Here is a 6,255-nt window from a genome sequence, read left to right as displayed (position 1 = left end):
TATTTAACAAATTAACATACCAAATATATAGCGTACCAAAAATTGAAAATAACCCAGATACCCATCAATGGGCAAATAATTAACAAATGTAGCATACCCCACCATGAAATATTACTCTTCAATAAAAAAGAAGTAACTACTGATATACACAAAATGTTGGATGAAATCTCCAGGGAATTGTACTGACTGAAAAAAAAAAAAGCCAATCCTAAAATATTATAAACTGTATAATTCCTTTATGTAACATTCTTGAAATGACAAATTGGAAAAATTTGAGAACAATTTATTGATTGCCTATGGTCAGGGAGTCAGGAATGGGGTGGAAGAGCGAGTTGGGCATGGTTATAAAAGGGACCTCACGAGGGATCTTTGTACTGATGGAATTGTTTTCTATTTTGGTGGTATCAAACGTCAATATTATAATTGTAAATTATACTATATTTTTGCAAGATTTGGAAAACTGGTACCTCCTGAAACACCTATAGAACCAGAAAAAAAATACAAATAAATGCTTTTTAAGACATTGGCTATTGGATGAAAAAAGACATCAATCCTTAAGATACAGGAAATAAATTATGTGAGCAGTAAGATTACTCCAACTTACTGTTTGGAAAGTTTTCAGGCCTGTATGGCGGGCAGGTACCCAAGTAGATCTTAGTAATCTCCCCGAGTTAAGAATACAGAATCAGAAGTGAAAGGCTAGAGTTGGGAGAGCAGAGTTTTGGAGAAGAACTAATTGCAAAGCGTCAGCTCCACATATCTGCCATAGTCTTACTGTAGTCTTCAGCTGAGTAATGATCAGCAAGTGTCTGTGAGCATGTTCCGCCTGGCAGAGGAAAGACTCACATGAAATGACTGGAGGGGGTTTGTGCTTTGCGCTTTCCTCCTTCCGTGCTTTCTAGCCACCTGGCGCCACACTTTCTCCTAACCTAGCATGTAGCTGCCGGGCGGCCGCCATGAACTCCGGAGCCAAGAGGATCCACAGTAAAGGATCTTTCCAGGCAGGTGGAATGCAAATAAAAAATGATAAAAGCAGACTATCTTTGAAATCTCTGAAAACTGATAACAGATCAGAAAAAATCAAAATATAAACCACTTCGGGGAAAAGTATTGTGCCTTGACTTACCTTCTGTCACCAAATCTGAAAAACTGCAAAAGGACATTAAGGATCTGGGAGAGAGAGTTGAAGAATTTCTCAGCAAAGATATCAGTTATTTTATTTCAAATAAGAAGGAAGCTAAATTTGCACAAACCTTGGGTCAAATTTCTCCTGTACAAAGTCCAGAATGTGCATATACTGCAGAAACCACATCACCTCATCCCAGCCATGTTGGAGGTTCATTTAAGTCACCAGACACAGTCTTTTTATATGTGTGTTTAAGCAGAGGAAAATTACTAATTGAATGGGCTTTCAAGGACCATGATTTTATTCCTTCAAATAGTGTATTAACAAATGCCGTATCACAGGGATTAAAAAATTCTTCATGTTGATTACATTGGATGCTACATTGAACAAAAGAAAACAAAAGTTGTATTTACTCAAGAAATTAAGTACTTCAGTAAGTAAGGGATGCAGGGAAAAGAGTTGGTACTGGTGCACAAAAAAATCAAGAACAGGAAGACTCAAAAAGCCTTTCATAAAGGTAGAAGATATGAGCCAACTTTGTAGGCCATTTTATCTTTAGCTGACCAATATGCCTTTTATAAATTATTCTATACAGAAGCCCTGCAGTCCATTTGATGTAGAAAAGCCATCTAGTATGCAAAAGCAAACACAGGTTAAACTAAGAATCCAAATGGATGGTGATAAATATGGTGGAACCTTAATTCAACTCGAGCTGAAAGAGAAGAAAAAAGGATATTGTGAATGTTGCTTGCAGAAATATGAAGATATAGAAACTGTTGGTCCTGAAGTTTTACTTTGCTGGTATAGCAACAAAATAATCTGGAATAGATGCTTAATTTGGTGCTGAGAAAATTTCAAGGCTGAAAAATGGAACATATGTTCATTGGTTGCCATAAAGAAGGAAAATTAGTGAAAGCAGATGTTGAGATTTGAGCACCTTCTAAGTGAGCAACACAGAAACAGGATCAAGTTGTTGATGATATTGTATCTAAGTTAGTTTTTGACTTTGTGGAATATGAAAAGGACACACCTAAAAAGAAAAGAATAAAATACAAGGTTGAATCCCTTTCTCCTGTTTCTGCAAATGCCCTGAAAAAGACAGAACAGAAGAAAAAGTGGAATTGCAATATATTTCTCAGAAAGATTGCTGGAAAGATGATATACAGGCAATGGAGCAGAATTTCTTGTATAAAGACACCCAGGGAACTGAAAAAAGCTTGTGTTTATTTCAGAGCCCAAACCCATCCTTCAAATAAATCGAGAGGACTTAGTAAGAAAACAACTAATAAATGTTCCATGTTCAATACGGCTGAAAATGACATAAGACAGAATTTTATACAGTTACCTCTATGTAAAAACAAACAAATGCATTCTTGACATTTCTGAACACACATTAAATGAAAATGACTTAGAATTACTAAGGGTAGATTACCATTGTTGTAGCATACAGGCATCTGTACATGTTTCCGATTTCAATACAGATAATAGTGCATCTCAACCAAAACAAAAGTCAGATACTGTGCGTTTTCCAGTAAAGGATCTCAAGGAAAAGGACCTTCATTCAATATTTGCTCATGATTCTGGTCTGATAACAATAAACAGTTCACAAGAGCACCTAACTGTTCAGGCAAAGGCTCCATTCCATACTTCTGAGGAACCCAATGAATGTGACATCAAGCATATGAATAGTTTACCTTCTGGTAAAATACATTGAAAAGCTAAAATATTGCTTTGATGAAATAGAAAAGAAAATCTGGAACTAAATGTGAATTTGATAAAACAACTGATTTTATTACACAAGAAGAAAACAGAATTTGTAGTTCACTGGTACAGTCTTTACTAGACTTGTTTCAGACTAGTGAAGAGAAATCAGAATTGAGTTTCACAAGCTACACTGAAAACAGTGGTATAGGCAATGTTTTAGATATTTGGGAAGAGGGAAATTCAAATAATCTGTTGAGAATGCTTTTCTCTTCCCCTTCAACTTCTACATTTACTGGCTTTTAGACTTTAAAAAATGGATACTTTTCAGAAGTGATAAGGATCATATTCTTGAAATTTTTATAAGTATGTATGGAAATTCTTGGGAATATTTTTTACCAACTTTGTTTACAGAACAAAATGTAAATATTAAAAATAAATGTAACATTTGCAGTTTTCTACAAAAAAAAAAAGAGAATGAAATGACTGCAGGGGGCCAGGCACAGTGGCTCATGCCTATAATCCCAGCACTTTGGGAGGCTGAGGTGGGCAGATTGCTTGAGACCAACCTGGGTGAAACTCTGCTTCTACAAAAAAAAAAAAAAAAAAGTACAAAACGATTAGCCAGCTTTGGTGGTGTGTGCCTACAGTTCCAGCTATTCTGGAGGCTGAGGTGAGAGGCTCGCTTGAGCCTGGGAAGTTGAGGCTACAGTGAGCCATGATCTCATGACTGCACTCCAGCCTGGAAAACAGAGTGAGACAAAAATAGAAGGAAAGAAGGGAGGGAGGGAGAGAGGGAGGGTTGGAAAGGAGAGAGGGAGGGAGGGAGGGAGGGAGGGAGGAAGGAAGGAAGGAAGGAAGGAAGGAAGGAAGGAAGGAAGGAAGGAAGGAAGGAAAGAAAAGATCTGTTCCCACAGCTCAAACAGGACAAGGAATGTTTTCTGTTCCCATGAATTAGAGTGAGAAACTTCATAATTTACAGGCATCAAGTAAGAATACCCAGAAAGTTTTACCTGTGTAGGGCAAGTTGGTTCTAGACTAAAGGCTGCTTTGATTCCATTTTTAAAGAAGAGTTTTAAAAAAGGACCTGAGAGGATGAAACTCTTTTCAAAAACTGTAACATGTCAGAACAAGCCACAAGAATATGTATAGCATTTCAAATACCGAGCACCTAAAAAGGTCAATTTCAGGAGAGAAAGACCTAGCTACCCTGATAGCATGCTTAGTATGTGATGCTCTGTACCACCTTGGGACTGTGAAGAGATCCTACCAGCAAGAAAGCTTTTGCCAGATGCAGCCCCTCAATGTTGTACTTCTCAGCCTCTAGAACTGCAAGAAATAAATTCCTTTTCTTTATAAATTATAAATTTCAAGTATTCTAAGTGCTGGAACATGGATTGAGATGTGCCAATAACTAGAGAAACAATTGGATCTGTCAAGGAGACCCACGAATGATATAAAAAGGTCCAAATCCAACTTCAATATATGAAAACTACAGTTTATGGGATTGAAAATACATTGGATGGGATTAATAGCAGATTACACAGTAAAGATGAAATGATTAGTGAGCTTGACAACAGAGCAATAGAGCTATCAAAAAAAAAAAAAGAGGAAAAGGACAGCTAAGGGATTGAGGGATAATTTAGCAAGTTATGTCATAATCGAATTGCTCAAAACTAGTGATGGAGTAAATTTTAAAAGCAAGAGAAAAAGCACATTGTGTGTAGAGTACCAAGGAAATGATGATCTTCAATTTCGCATTGGAAACAATGCAAGTTAGATGACAGTGTAACTACATCTTTAAATTAATTAAGAAAAAATTAACCTGAATATCTAACTCAGTGAAAATAGCTTTCAAAATGAAATGAGAAATACATAGGTTTTCAGACATACAAAGCTGAAAGTGGTTGTCACCAGTACAATTCTACTACAAGATATGCCACAGGAAGTCCTTCAGGGAAATGGAATATGATTTCAGATAAAATTTGGCTATACAAAGTAATGTAAGTGTACTGGAGATGGTAACCACATCAATAAATCAAACAGATATTTTCCTGTGATTTAGATGAGCATAGATGTTAACAGAGCCAAAAAAAAAAAAAAAAAAAAAAAAAAAAATGAATGAAGGGGCACAACAACGTGGGGAGAAGCCGCCTAGTTTTTACTCATTTCAAGGAGAAACTGTAACTAATTAATGAATGGACCTAACATCTAACTTATTTTATTAAGACTCCCAATAACTCATTCAGTAACCTTCTCAAGCCCCTGGCAATGTGTTCTCAGATCCCTTCCTATGTGAAGTTCGCTCTTAGAAGCTGCCTACAGATCCTGTCCCTCAGCCTCTCCATCTCATGTCCAGCAACGGAGAGGAAATTGGCAACCCAACTAATTCCTTCTCTCCTTCAGAGTTCTTTCAAACATCCCTCTTTGGGAGGGAAGTACTCCGAGTGAAATAGTTTAATGTTCTAAACAATGCATGTATGTATATATATTTTATGTTTGACCCTACTCCACCTCCTAAAATTCTTTCTCTTTTTTTGGATGTTTGGAAATGCCACAGACATCTTACTACTATGAGGGGAGCAATCAATAATATCCTGAAGATGGCAGAGCAGAAAGAGGAAATAATTTTGATGAGCAGCTCATGGAATCCTCAAAATTCTATGAGTTGCTGTATTTATCAATTCTGAAAACACCCAATTTCAAGGCTTCTTGATACACGAACTAAGAAATCTCCTAGTTACTAAGGAAAAAAAAATCCCTTCTCCAGCAGAGACCACTTTTACTACGAACTTAAAATCTTTCTTCTTTATCCTCAGCCTAAACTGTACATTATGACATTGAGATTAGCATTGCCAAACTCCACAGCCACTTCTTACCCCAAGCCAGGAGAGAAAGAAAGCGTGCTGTGTGGTAGGGCTTGAAGTCCTCATTAGGTAGGCAGCTGCATGTCTGATCATGGCAAGAGCTTACTCTTGCTTAATTTCCCTCATCCTTACATCCATACATGCTAACTCTCTCCCCTGACAATTTACCTGATTTAAAAGCTTTGTGTCAAATGAAGTTACTCTTCCATTCCATCTAGCAAAAGCCTGGGCTGAAGATAATTAACAAGGGACTGCCCAGAAGGTTCTGTTTTATCTCTAGCTTGAGCCATCTGCCTCAAAGCTCACAACAGCTCAAGTAAAGAGAGTTATCTGGAGCAAAGACAATTAGTTTTAGGCTACAGAAAGGTTGTCTAGGCTTTGAAATCTGGGCACTGAACAATGACTGACCAGCTACTTGCCTGGGAGGCAATGAGAAGAGAATGGAAGGTGATAGCAACAAGGTGAAATGGAGAACGATGGGCTTAAAAGAGAGATAAGACAAAAAATAATATCAGCTTAGCATCATAAATGCAGAGTTCTTGGTTTTCAGTACTTTTGCAT

The 6,255-nt window shown here is 37.1% G+C and overlaps 1 pseudogene; it reads left to right on the top strand.

The window, feature by feature from the left end:
- Positions 1-956: 956 nt before the first annotated feature.
- On the top strand, positions 957-3,133 carry LOC101043890 (protein DBF4 homolog A-like; annotated as a pseudogene).
- Positions 3,134-6,255: the final 3,122 nt, after the last annotated feature.

Source organism: Saimiri boliviensis, chromosome X (genome assembly GCF_048565385.1).
Source record: "Saimiri boliviensis isolate mSaiBol1 chromosome X, mSaiBol1.pri, whole genome shotgun sequence".
Taxonomy (NCBI): Eukaryota; Metazoa; Chordata; class Mammalia; order Primates; family Cebidae; genus Saimiri; species Saimiri boliviensis.
The sequence above is the reverse complement of the archived record's forward strand: the minus strand, read 5'-3'. Positions and strand labels throughout refer to the sequence as shown.